Genomic DNA, 14,476 nt, shown 5'->3' with positions numbered 1-14,476 from the left:
TGGGCTCTTGTCCTCAGTTGTTTTGTGTACCACCTGCATTCGCCAATAGGTGGCGCCAGCTGATATAATTTAATGTCATCTTTTCTATGCACCATTTATGCAGAGAAACTAGAATCTTCCCCAAATTATAGTTCTTTCTCACAATTCAATTTTTGTCTATTCTTTTCAAAGAAATCCTCTCAATGCAATTCTTTGCCTGTTTCTAAAATCATTGTAAGATGTAGTTGCTGGTAATTATTTTGTAATAATGGAACTATTTTCAGAAAGCCAATATTTAGAATCATATTCATCATACATTTGAGTGAAATACAACGATCACCACTTGCTAATTTCGTTTTATCATACTAAATAAAAAAAAAACGTAAACGCTGCTTTAAGCGTTTCTTGCAGTCACCACGTTATGTTGTTGCTATTTTTCCCTCTTCTTTTCAAGTTCATTTTCCCTCCAGGAGCCAGCAGCGGTTTGGGGGACAACAGGGGGGTGCTTGCTACGGGTTTCCACTGTCCTGCAGTGAGGTCCAAGTCATCCAGGAGCGCCTAGCTCATGGACAGTACTTTACATTACAATCCCTTTCATTTGTTCCCTAAGAACTACCTTTCAGGATAGGATTTATCAATTCTGCTGTGAACGGTGGTAAATATTTGTTTGTCCTTCACTGAAGTCCTTGGAACTTTCTAAACACTACAAACCTCTGACAGAGACTACAGTGCGCTGCACCTATCCACTATCTTCTCTCTTTAATGTCCTGCCTATTGTGGTGGTGGCGCCATGGCACCTGTCTACAGAACCTCTGAAGCATTCCTTCTTTGGTGAACATCTCCTTTTACCTCCCTGCTTTATGAACCCCCTCCCCCCCCCCCCCCCGTGCCTCACTCTCTGCCTCTCGGACCATGAAAGCTGTTATGGGGGAGTCTGACGGCTCTGTCCTTGTTTAAGCCGTGTGCCGGATTAGTGTCCCGGCAGGCCTTTCTATGTAATCCCTGTCCTCTGAGCTGTGACACCAGGCCCACCAACCCTCCCGTGTCCTGCTATAGGGCCTGCTGCAGAGTCACTCCGGGACAGTCGACCAATCCCCGAGGAGATGTTGGTCACACAGGGGAAGAGACCAACGGGTATAGCAACCGTTACTACGTGGCACATGTGAGTGAGTGAGTACGCACACGCAGAGACACACACGTGCGTACACGCACACATGCAGACAATCTCATCATTGGCACACACACACACACACACACACACACACGATAAATAGGTCAAAGGGCATATACAGAACCAGTAGAAGCACGGTTCCACCGTAGGGTTCAGCCCAGAGACGGACGGTCAGCATGTGTGTTCCTCGAATCCCTTGAGAGAACAAGACCTGGAGCGCTAATCACAGCAATCAGTGGGAGCTCTGGACAGGCTCCACGCAGAGCGAGTCCGGGTTAGTCAGGGTGCCAGCCTTGCATTCCTCCCGGAGCCATTGGAGGGCGCGTGCATACAGGGCTGGTTTACAGGATCAGCTCACACCTGAGTCAGACATAGGGACTCTTCTGCCTTACTGAGACCCCAGCGTGCATCATTTCCAAGTACAAGATCTCTCTCTCTCTCTCTCTCTCTCTCTCTCTCTCTCTCTCTCTCTCTCTCTCTCTGTGACTGTGTCTCAGTATCTCTCTAAAAGATATTTGGAGAGTTACTCGTCAAATGAAACAAAGGATAAATATCTCCAATAAAGTACAACAACAAGGGGTAAAATACCATTTGAAATATTGATTATCAGTAAGTGCTATCCAAAAAAAAAAGGTTTTTTTGTAAGGGAGTGAATGATGCAATTTCCTGGAATGGGCCAGAGAATGTGTCTTCATCCATTTTTTTTCTCTCTCTCTCTCTCTCTCTCTCTCTGCCTCGCTCTCTCTATTTCTCTCTCTCTGCCTCGCTCTCTCTCTCTCTCTCTCTCTCTCTCTCTCTCTCTGCCTCGCTCTCTCTCTCTCTCTCTCTCTCTCTCTCTCTCCAGTCATTTCCTCTCATTTATCCCCTTGACCCCGCCTCCCCCAGGCACCTTTCCTACACCCTGCGCCCCTTCTATCCCCTTAACCCCCCCCCCCACCCCTCCAGTGTGTCCGTAGGCTGGAGGTCTCCTGGTCGCGGCGCGCTCGTTAGCTCGCTAGCAGGACCTCCACGGCAGGGTGAGTAAGTGCTCTGCCCCCTGGGCAACACTCGACCTCGGGGGGGACGTAGTGCAGCCCCCCCGGGGCCCCAAAGGAAGCCCTCGCCTGATGGGAAGACCAACATTGACGCAACTTCACCCGCTGCTTTCTGTCCACCTGCAGTCCATCCCATAATACATCATATTCATGGCACTTATTGCGTTTTGTACATCCTGGCACTTTAAAATAGCACTTAGCATTGTGTAGCATCCTAGCTATTTGTGTTGTATACGGGGAATGGGTTAGCCTAGCGATTGTTGGCACTTGGTTCTATGAACATCCTTAATGTACAGACAGCGGTATATTATTTCTCTTGCCTCTGACAAATGTACTTATTGTAAGTCGCTATTGATAAAAGTGAATGCTAAATGCCCTAAATGTAAATATCGATGTAATATCCCCGTACAATGCAGTCACTTCACTAAACCTTACAGTTACGATGCATTAGATCACAGCACAGCCCAACAATATGCCACCTTACAAGCCATCGCGATGCATTGCAACACATCCACGTGCATTATACGTTGTGTTAAACTACACTCAATCTCACAGTACAGTTGTGAACGCGTCCTGAAGCCGACAGTGCCCATTGGCTCATGTTCTTTCTAAAGGTCAGTTCCTTTGTGTCCACACTGCCTGGGAGTTAAACTCCCAGCAATTCTGGCTGTCATCACATTCACAGATGGCGTAGGGGGGGGGGGGGGGGGGGGGGGGGTGTGTGTGTGTGTGGTGTGTGTGTGTGTGTGTGTGTGTGTGTGTGTGTGTGTGTGTGTGTTGTGTGTGTGTGTGTGTGTGTGTCGGGGGGGGTTGGGGGGGCTGATGGTGGTCAGGTGGTTGAGATATGGACGGAAAATATAATTCTGTTTTCATCTAGATTGTACACACTGTCCCATCCTGTGTGTTTCCTAATCTGGGGAGGGGTGTGTGGGTGTCTCTGTGGCCCTTTGGGGGACTCTTAATCTTGTGTTTATTTTCGTCGGCTCTCTATAAACAACTTGCACAGCATCTAAAGTCGATCCACTTGATTGTCCAATTAAAGTAATCGCAGAGAACATCAAGCGTCAACATTACGGTCTCCTTGGTAACACCCCTGTGTAACACACACAAACAAACACACACACACCCAAACTATTTTTGAACATGGATCTTATGGATCACGAGCTAGGGGGGTGGGGGGGGGGGGGGCGGGTGATATAGAGAGGAGGGACACAAATAGGCCTCCCCCACAACAGGAGCATGAAGTGCTCCCCCTAATAAACTTTATTCTCCGAACAGAGAACTATCAACCGAACCTTTCTATGTTGGGGGAGGAGTTGGAGTCCTGAGTGATGAGATTCCTGGCGCTGTTTGAAATCAGTTGTGGAGTTCTCAGCCAAAATAGTTATTTGTTACATTCCTGCGTATTGGCCCACATCTGCTGGCAGCAAGCGGGTGAGAAGGTGATTGTTTGTTAGATGTTTCTTGTCTGTTTCGTAGAAGTGGAAGGGATGGAGAATGTATTTTTTTTACCAAACCCAGACACCTGCAGTACACACAGACACACACACACACACACACACACACACACACACACACACACACACACACACACACACACACGCACACGCACCCTGTCTTTGAGGCAGAGACACTTCACATAAACAACTTCCTCACGGCATCATCTGTGCTGCTACCTCAGCCAATGTGAAATAAAGCAAATGTGTGTGCGCTTGCATGGGGGCTTGTGCCTGCACAGGGTATGTGTGCAGCTGAAGGATTCCTTCAATGCAGGCTGCAGACTGTTTCGGAACTGTGTTTCTGAACTGTGTTTCTCAACTGGGTCCCTGAACTTTGTTTTCTGAACTTTGTTTCTGAACTTGGTTTCTGAACTGTGAACTTGGATGTTGATGCGTTAAATCATAGTCCATGGTCCACAGATGTTCTACATCCGGGCTTCCTGTTTACAGCGGGAGACGTATGGGGGCAAAACTGTGCAGAGGTGAAACCAAAACACTAACAAACTTCCTTGCAGCTCAGCCTCCGAATAAATAAGTTACCACGTGCGTTTGATTACACGGTATACTTTACGCTCTCTTTCTAACAAGCACCAATCACTTGGTCGATTGCACTATTTACAGCACCGTGGCTGTACATAAATGTAGATGCAGATGTGTTTTTCAGTCTTATAGCTGTGCACCAGAATAGAGTGCTATTTACTGCTGTTTCTCCACATAAGTGCATCCGTGTTCCTCAGGGCACCACATCAGGGCCTTCTGTGTCAAACTCTCAGTCCCCAGTCACTCCGTGCCCAGGCTGTCTCCGGCCACGTCCCCCTTTCTCATCTTCACTCCAGCGTCTGAAAAGTTTGTTTGGGTTTGAAGTACCAAATGAAAGGGTTAACAGCAGCGGCCCCCCCTCCCCCCCCCCCCCCCCCCCCCCCCCCCTCAGCCTCACCCCCTCACAGTCTCTGACCTTGGAATGCTTGAGCGACTGTGTTTTGCAAGAACATTTTTTTAGCAGGATTTTGTGTGGTAGAATTTCACAGGTTGTGTAAGTCCCTCATACATTCCATGACAGCTGTAAATCGAAATGATGTGTTTGTGTCTCTCTCCTGCGCCTTTTAGTCGAGTGACTTCATGAACCCTGACAGGAGTCTGTCCCGTGTTCTCCCGTTTGAGCGCACGTAGGGCATGTGCCACATTCATAGCTTCTCGTGACACAACACAACAAACACACGCACACACACACGCACACACACACACACACACACACACACACACACACACACACACACACACACACACACACACACACACACACACACATAAAGAGAATAATTTCTGTTGCCTAGGCAATACAAAAATGTTTGAGGGCCTAGCAGGAAGTGCCTCTAGGCTTTGTTGAACAAAATAATGAATTACCTGTAGCATCAGCAATATCCGGAAGTTCTCATCTTTACGACATGGCTGAGTTTACTGCCTCGTGGGCGAAACAAGTTGGATGCTGCAGTTCAATTCGAAATGAGGTGGGTTTTCCCACGGATAACGTCAAAGAGAATATGCTTTGCAAAGGATGAACGATTTCACACAAAGGAATGATGATAGGGTAGCCCAGCGGCCTAGAGAATTAGTATTTCATAATGTCTTCTTGCTTGTATCAACAAAGCTTCTAGCTGCTCAGCAAACATGTGTTATGTTCAGCCTGTGATAAATGGCGTGTTCAAGTGTTGGTTAGCCCCCCCCCCCCCCCCCCCTTCCTTTCAAACTACAGCACTTTCATTCTGACAAACATTCCTTCAAATACACAAAGTCGCTCTCTCCATAAACACAGACTCCCGGAGCCCCCCCCCCCCCCCCCCCGCCACTCCCTCGAAGATCCTGAAGACCCCGACAAACATCTTAAAACAGCCAACTTTGCGTTTGTGTGGTTCAGGGAAGCAGAGAGACACAGGTTGAGTGATCGCGTGAAGGATGCGGTCTCCGGAGTGAGTAGAACCAAAAGTAGCCGTCTGTTTGAGTGCACCCTGAGGTGCTTGTGTTTCTCACCTCACTCCTCTTCCTCCTCTTCCTCGTCAGGAAGAGGAGGCACACACACATATGCAACCACATGCACACGGACACGAATAAGTATGCACACACACACACACACACACACACAGCGGACAAGGACACGCACACACAGATGCACACCGACATGCATGCAGACACACGGACACGGACATGACATGCGCACAAACAGACACACACGCAGGGACAGGCACGCACGCACGCACTCACGCACACACACACACACACACACACACACACACACACACACACACACACACACACACACACAGCGGACAAGGACACGCACACACAGATGCACACCGACATGCATGCAGACACACGGACACGGACATGACATGCGCACAAACAGACACACACGCAGGGACAGGCACGCACGCACGCACTCACGCACACACACACATACACACACACACACACACACACACACACACACACACACACACACACACACACACACACACACACAACACACACAAACCCGCGCGCGCACTGTCTGGATAAGTGGTATTCAGGTGGGCTGCTTTTTCTCGATTTAACTCTCTGCAGGAGGATTTGAAGCTGAAGGATTGTATTTGTCATGGACAATCCGATTCCAATTTTAAAGGACGGGGAACTGGACGGCACTAGGCAGTGGCCTTGTCTCAAAACCTGAACCGTTTACTCAAACAGATTCTTAGCTCTCTGCTTAAACCTGAGGTTCCTGTGTGTGGCTGCTTATGGTCCTTTCTGGTGTTGTCTACCTGTAACCCTGACGTAACCCCACGTTATGATTTATGTCCCCCTGTTTTACAGACAGCTAGCACATATGGGCACATAGCAAGACATGATATCACTACTGTTTCGCTCGATTTAACATACCACCATACAGGCCTGTTTAAAACCGATGCCAAGATTCAAGGGTGTGACAGACTCTCTGATGTGTGGGACGGGGCATATACAGTACAGGACAAACAATAATGCATATGGAGGCCCAGCGCTTTGTCCATCCTTCTGCACCAATAAAGACATATCTCCTCATCTGGTGTTCCTCGTCGTTGGAGAGGAAAAACAATCAGGTTTCCCATCCCCACGATGGCATGTTGCCAGGATGAAGAAAGGACCTGAAGACGAGCACAGCATACGCGCGCACGCATGCTCACACACACACGCACGCACACACACACACGGACACACACAACAACACACACACCCACACACACACACACACACACACAGGGGAGGAGAGGGAGAGGAAGCCTTCTGAGGGATAGCACTCAACACTGCTGCTGTGATGTCCAGGATAGAACTACCCCCCCCCCCCCCCCCTCCTCCCTATTGAAGCCCAGCAGGCCTAGTCGTCTCCGAGTACCGATTCTTATGCGCACACGCAAGCACAAGGACGGGCACACACGCATGCAGGCACACACAAACACACATACAGTTTTCTTCCGAAGGGGCTAGGTAAGATGGCCTGTTCATCTTACCTACAAGAACACACGCGCACACGCACATGCAAACACACACACGCACACAGATACACACACACACGCACGCACACGCACACACACATATTACTTCCGTCGGGGGCAAGTTAGATGGCCTGTGCAAGCAGGTTGCATTTCTGATCTTTCAACTCGTGGATGTAATGAGCGGGGTCTGGATGGGCTCGCTGCTGCTGTGTGTTAAACCTTTAGCTGCGTGCGTGCGGTATTGATGGGAGCAGGACTGTGGAAAATGTCCTCAGCATGCTCCGACACGTCGATAGAAAGCAGCGAGTACTTAGGTAATCATATAGGCACTCGGCGTGTTCCTGAAGCCTTCCTAATAGGATTCAGGACATGGTTCTCCCACAGCACTATGTTGTGGCGGTGTAGTGGGCCATGAGCTGCATTAGTCCATATTCTTATATAGGCCCTCCCCCCTGTGCTACACTACAGACACTGACAATTGTTGCATGTTATAAAAAGTAATTTATTCTGTGTTTTATTTGTTCCGTTGCGCTGCGTTAAAGCCAGTAGATGCTCCATTGTGGAGGACAAACAGCACAGCGGCCGATATGATGGATGTTTGTTGACCCTGAGATTACAAACTAATGGGAGGACACTGTGTCTGGGTCAAAGACATCTCTCTCTCTCTCTCTCTCTCTCTCTCTCTCTCTCTCTCTCTCTCTCTCTCTCTCTCTCTCTCTCTCTCTCTCTCTCTCCTTCTTCCTCTCTGCCTCTCTGCCTCTTTCTCTCTCATTCACACTCACACTCAGTCTCCTCTCTCATTCTCTCACTCAAAAATCCCTCTCACTCACTCACACACTCTCTCTCTGTCTCTCTCACTCGTCTTTTCTATCTCTCTATCTCACTCATTCACTCACACGCTCACTCATTCACAAACTCTCTCTCTCTTTCTCTCTCTCTCTCTTTCTCTCTCTCTCTCTCTCGCTCTCGCTCTCTCCCTCACAGACCGGAGGTGGCTCTGTAAGCCAGTGTGTGCCAACGTGTTTCCTCATCATGAGTGAGTCACAGGTACTTCATCGTTGAAGAGGAAAGCTAGACCAACACATGGAGACAGTTTGACTTTTTCTGAGTTCAGAAAGATTCAGAAAGACAATTCAGTACCTTGAGAAAATAAGTACACAATTCACACACTAAAAATCCTCATAGTGCTTCCACTATCTACTTTTTTTTATTGTATTTGAAACAGCTGATTCACAAACTTTGACTTCCGATTTCGAACACAGGACACATTTTCAGACGGTGTGTAATGTGTGGGACGACTCGAGAGATGCCTTACAGGACCTGCCGGTAACAAGTGTTCACAAGGGGGCGGGGGGGGGGGGGGGGGAGGGGGGAGAGAGAAGGGAATTGCAGGTTTCCCTTATGAAATAGGAGTGCTGGTATGAAGTGATTAACAGAGATAGGTGCCCTGACTTGTAGCAGGAGATGATGTTTGCCTCCCGCGGGTTGGCTACACTCAAATGGTCCAAGACACTGGATATGAGAGAGAGAGAGAGAGAGAGAGAGAGAGAGAGAGAGAGAGAGAGAGAGAGAGAGAGAGAGAGAGAGAGAGAGAGAGAGAGAGAGAGAAAGGTAGAGAGAGGGGTAGAGAGAGAGAGCGAGAGAGAGAGAGAGAGAGAGAGAGAGAGTGAGAACAGCATAAAAGTGAACAGAGGAAGGGTAAGGTGGAGAGAGTGAGAAATTCAAGAGAGAAAGCTCGAGCTGTGTGCACCCTAGATCTTCAAAGACCTTGCTAGGGCAGATATAGAAACCAGCTTACTGATAGTGTTACTGTGTATTGATTGTTTCTATGAGATAGTGGTCAGAATATCATTCTTGGATAAAGGCGCTGGAAAAAATAAAATCCCGTACTCCCTGGTGTATGTCAACATGCCAAATACGCTCTGATTGTCCTGTGAGTCGTTCTGCAAAGTGACGGCGCCCGGCGACAACACTGGAGCTTAGAGTCTAGAGTCTAGAGGGGTAGAGAGAGAGAGGGGTAGAGAGAGAGAGGGGTAGAGAGAGAGGGGTAGAGAGAGAGGGGTAGAGAGAGAGAGACACACACACACACACACACACACACACACACACACACACACACACACACACACACACACACACACACACACACACACACACACACACACACACACAGACACAGACACAGAGAGAGAAAGAGAGAGTGCCCGTGAAAAAAGGTTTATAAGTGAAGGGAGGATAGGGTAAGGTAGGGAGTAAGGGGGAGGACATCAGTTGGGGCAAATTTTTAAAAGAGGGTGGATAAAAGTAGTGTGCTGATGTGTGATAAGGCCTGAGGGAGACAGGGTAGGGGTGTTGCTGTTATGAATGATATTTCCTCTCATCCGACTGCCTATCTACCTAAATGCCTTGCAAAAAAAACAAAAAAAACGCATATTCGATATTCAGGATCTCCGTTTGGCTGCAGAGGAGCTGGGTTCACATCTCCCTCTGAAGGCGCTCTGATTTGTAAGGCGAAATCGAAGTGGGCGTGTCCAAGGGTGGAATGCTGTAGGATCCAGCCCGCCTCAGGTGTAGTGCGGGATCCAATTCATATCAGGGACATGCTCCATTTCATACACTAGTAGTAGTAGTAGTGGGCAATTTGTGGTATGAGTTGTTGTTTTTTTTGCTGCGTAAAATTTAAACACCAAGTTAGAATAGAGCGCGTAATTACGCATTGCGTTTCTTCAGCTCCTGGCTCTCTCTATGTCCTGCTGAAGAACCGAGTACCTGCTCATAAGATTTCATGTGAAGGAGTTCCTCCGGGAGTACTTTTGTTTGGATTCTCTTGGGAACGCATGTTTTGGAGACTTTCGAGAGCTTTTTCGAGAAGTATACAGTTCAAGGACTTTGGGGAATCTGAACATTTTGGTGGACTATGGATCCATGGACGTGAAAGAATACAACCTATAAACGACATTGCAATATTTTTGATATTTTGAATTTCCGAGAAAATACGATTTTCACATCATCACCCTGATTATGAGGAGAACAGCAATGTTTTGTCTTTGACGAGGAGACGCTGGAATAAAGAGAAAGATGTTTCTTATTTGGATGGATTAGGAGAAAGTTGCTGAACACTTTCTCTCGGGAGAAAATAAATAAGACATGAGTGGTCTGGGCTTTAAATCGATATCTATATATATATTAAATATCATATTCTGGAGCGTCTCGTCATGGAATTTGTGTCGCAACTGTTGACTCGGTGATAAAGGCGCGACTCGCACCTGACCACAGATGTGGATCCACATCTGATCCGTGCTCCCGAGGATCTACCATGTCGTCCTCGTTCATGAGGTAGGATCTTTATTTTCCACCTCTGTTTGCAGATTAGCCCCTATTATCACACACTGTCGTTTTTCAACGTGCGTAATGTGAACTGAGAAACGAAACACCGGGAGAAACACCGAAACGCCCCCCCCCGGCCCCCCCAGAATGAGCGTCCAAAAGATCTTTCCCTTCTCCTACTTATTTATATTGTACATGCGTTTAATTGGCTATGACTACGTGCACTGCGGTGCGTGTTCCGGTTGAACCCATTCAGTTGCGTGCGGAGTCACCTGAGCAGCAGTGTTTTTTTTCTTTCCTTCTGAGCTATCTGATCTTCCTTCTGATCCAATCTACTGTACTTCTGGCCAGTGGATGAGGTAATCCTCCTTTCATATCGGCGAGATTACGGGAGGCGCTCAACCTTTGGCAGTACATTCCACACATCCTGTTAGGGCCTTTATCTCTTTATTGTGAAGAGTATACATAGGCCTACCCCTGCTCACATTTGGTCTTCTTATCCCATGACATCCTCACAACAGAAAACTCTTAATTTGGAGTCTTGATGTTGATGTTATTCATGAATTTATTGTCAATGGGGGAGAGGCCCATCTATCGATCCAAAATCACAAATTGGACAAAAAAGATCTCTGCCTTTACTTGTGGAGTAGTCTAGAACTAAACGTCACCACACATGTGGTAGCAGGTCGTCTGGCATCCTTATCAGGAGGACAGACTGACTTCCGACGGGCCACACCGAACGAGCAGGCTGTCAGACGCTGCGGTGCTTAAAGCCTCGCTCGTCGGCGTCGGAACACCAGACGGAGAGAACAAAGAGAGCCGAGCCTCCCCTCAACCCCTCTGATAAGGAATGCTGGTCGGGGATAGAGCCATCAAACCCCTCATACACGTCTAATCTCCTTTGCATGGGGGGCATTGAACCTATTTGTACACCTGCAAAAGCCTGCAATTAACTGTTACACACAATGACATCAGTTTCTCCCCGGGGCTCCTGTTGCAAATCCTTAGCCTGGGGATTTCTGTGCACACGGACAGACCAGGCAGTCACTATGAGAGGGAACTCAATTTAAAGACATTCCTGAATTCCTTCCTTGGTGCTTACATCATGTAACTCGGCAGTTGACGGAGAAATTGTTGAAAGAAAGCGCCTTAAACAATCCATCAACGTCCTACTGAGGGAGACTGTTGTGGGGTTGAATCAGATAAAGGACGCACTGAGCTGTGTGCACCCTAGATCTGCAAAGACCTTGCTAGAGCAGATATAGATAGATTACCGATAGTGTTAATACAGATTGATTGTTTCTATGAGATAACGTGGCAGAATCCCGTTCTGGGTTACAGGGGCTGGAAAAAGACAATCCAGTACTTTCTGAAGTATGTCATCATGAGAGAGAGAGAGAGAGAGAGAGAGAGAGAGAGAGAGAGAGAGAGAGAGAGAGAGAGAGAGAGAGAGAGAGAGAGAGAGAGAGAGAGAGAGAGAGAGAGAGAGAGAGAGAGAGAGAGAGAGAGAGAGAGAGAGAGAGAGAGAGAGAGAGAGAGAGAATAGCATAAAAGTGAACAGAGGAAGGGTAAGGTGGAGAGAGAGAGAGAGAGAGAGAGAGAGAGAGAGAGAGAGAGAGAGAGAGAGAGAGAGAGAGAGAGAATAGCATAAAAGTGAACAGAGGAAGGGTAAGGTGGAGAGAGTAAGAAATTTAAGAGAGAAAGCTCGAGCTGTGTGCACCCTAGATCTTCAAAGACCTTGCTAGGGCAGATATAGAAACCAGCTTACTGATAGTGTTACTGTGTATTGATTTTTTCTATGAGATAGTGGTCAGAATATCATTCTTGGATAAAGGCGCTGGAAAAAATAAAATCCCGTACTCCCTGGCGTATGTCAACATGCCAAATACGCTCTGATTGTCCTGTGAGTCGTTCTGCAAAGTGACGGCGCCCGGCGACAACACTGGAGCTTAGAGTCTGGCTCTGGACGCGCAGACAAGAGACAGAAAAAAATAACAGAACGGCAACTCAGAGGCCTCCTTGTCATTAAGTCGTTGACTGCCGTCACTTGAAGCCCCTCACGGCACAATGCATACCACGGGACTTAGGTGTTAAGTGCTTGTATGCGTCGTGAACCGCGCCCCCTTGAAATGGACAGCTGGGCATCCACAAAGCCGCGGGTTCACAGGACCCGACCCTGCGCTGATCCCCGACAAAAAACACCCCAGTTTTCCATTGTCCGCCGTCAATGCAGGAGGAGGAGGGGGGAGGTGGGAGAGTGTGATGGGTGTGCTGTCGCAACGCCCACTTTTCTCTGGACATCTGCTTAAGGTTATGGCAATTGATTCCCCAGCGCTCCTCCTAAAACCATCAGGTTTTTCTAGGGTCATGGCTAAATCAGTGAAGGTCAAAGGTTAAGACCTACTGCTTGTCGAGGAGACTCATTGCTTTCCCTCCCTTGGCGGGCTAGCCGCCCAGACACTACAGAGACACACTCGCAACTGTGCTCATAGTAATGTTGAAGGTTGAAGGCCTGGTAAACCGACTGCATTTATATCCCGCTTTACTAACCAGGGGCCACTCAAAGCGTTTTACAATACTGATTAACGTTGACCCATTCGTGATGCTAGGAAAAGCCGGGGATCGAACTAGAAACCTTCCGGTTAATCCTGAGCCACATACCGCCCCATGAGCCCAAGGCTTGATCTCACGCAGAGAGTGATGCACACTCAGGTCTGGTCGACTTGACTCCAGTCCTCCCCAGAGATGAAAGAACACATTCTGAGACACGCACTTGAGTCTGTGCCAAGACATCGTACCGTTGTCTAATTGCGAGATAAGCACGTGAGATTGCTGATGTTTATTTGTTCAGGGTGGGAACGGCAGCGCTCGCTGTGTATTTGAACTGGGTTTAGTTGAGGCCTGGCTTGTTGTCAGACCACAGTGAAACTATGGGGGGGAGGATTGAAACCCCTTTTTTTAAGGGCCTGAATTATCGCAGTGTTGTCATCACACAAATCCCAATCAGAAGAAACCACATTAAAGCCTGAACTTGTTTCAGGTCGGCGTATTAAATCAGAATTAAATGGGAATAATGTATTGTTTAGCAACAGGCTTTCTTGGCAATTCCAACAAAGTCGACCACATCTCGCCTTAGGGGGACTTTGTCTGCTGGAAACCCTTTGGTGTCTCTCCCTCTTTCTTCCAGGGCTGTCTGGCGTGGAATCTATGGAGTACATGTTTGTTTTTGCTAACGTCCACAGTGATCAGGAGGGAAAATATACATCCAGCCACCTAATGAGTGAGGCCATTTACCCCTCCCTGCCCCGGAGCTATTCGCTAATGTCCTGCTATAGCCTTAATGAGAGCCTAAGGAGGAGCACTGACCCCTGCTCACTTCCTTAAGGGCCCCTGCGGTTCAGGGGCCAACCAGTCAATGATCAGCCATGCACTCCTTTCCTGCGGCTGCTATCCCCAACGTCAGAATGCAAATAACACGCAGACAAGTTCCGGCGTTTTTTATATGATCTGATGCATGCAAACTGTTAAACACAAACGTTACAGAACTGTGTATAGGTTAGACTCAACCGGCTCAGCTGTGAGACATGGAAAGGCCAGGGGAGAGATGACCCACTCAGGGCCAAAGAAGGACGGGAGATGGAGAAAGAGGAGCGATTTACCGAGGTCCACTGATCCACGACACAGGAATGGTTGGCAAAGGGGAGGGAAGGAAGGAATGAGACCACACATCTACCTGTTAAGATGTAATAATTCGGGTATAACCTGGGAGGTTGAAGAAACAAGCCGGGTTTGGAAACAGATTTTACCGTTAAAATACTTTGTAGCTCAGCTCAGCTACTGTTGTTGCTGTCTCGAAAGCCGTTCCCGGAAGGCATTTAATGAGGTTTTGAAGGAGTTTCCCAGAAGAGCACACATGTCGTGGGATGAGTCAGAAGGCGAGAGGCACCTCGGTTCCTAAGAAACCAG

General features: G+C 48.1%; 1 protein-coding gene across 1 annotated transcript in view; it reads left to right on the top strand.

Moving 5' to 3' along the window:
• Positions 1 to 9,531: 9,531 nt before the first annotated feature.
• adamtsl5 (ADAMTS like 5) overlaps positions 9,532 to 14,476 on the top strand; it is a 24,520-nt gene continuing 19,575 nt past the window's right edge. The window contains exon 1 of the mRNA XM_030377455.1: positions 9,532 to 10,519. The gene's annotated coding sequence lies outside the window, so the exon portion shown is untranslated. The remainder of the gene's footprint in view (positions 10,520 to 14,476) is intronic.

This window comes from Gadus morhua, chromosome 14, assembly GCF_902167405.1.
Source record: "Gadus morhua chromosome 14, gadMor3.0, whole genome shotgun sequence".
Taxonomy (NCBI): domain Eukaryota; kingdom Metazoa; phylum Chordata; class Actinopteri; order Gadiformes; family Gadidae; genus Gadus; species Gadus morhua.
Note: the sequence above shows the minus strand (reverse complement) of the source record. Positions and strands in the feature narration are given on the sequence as shown.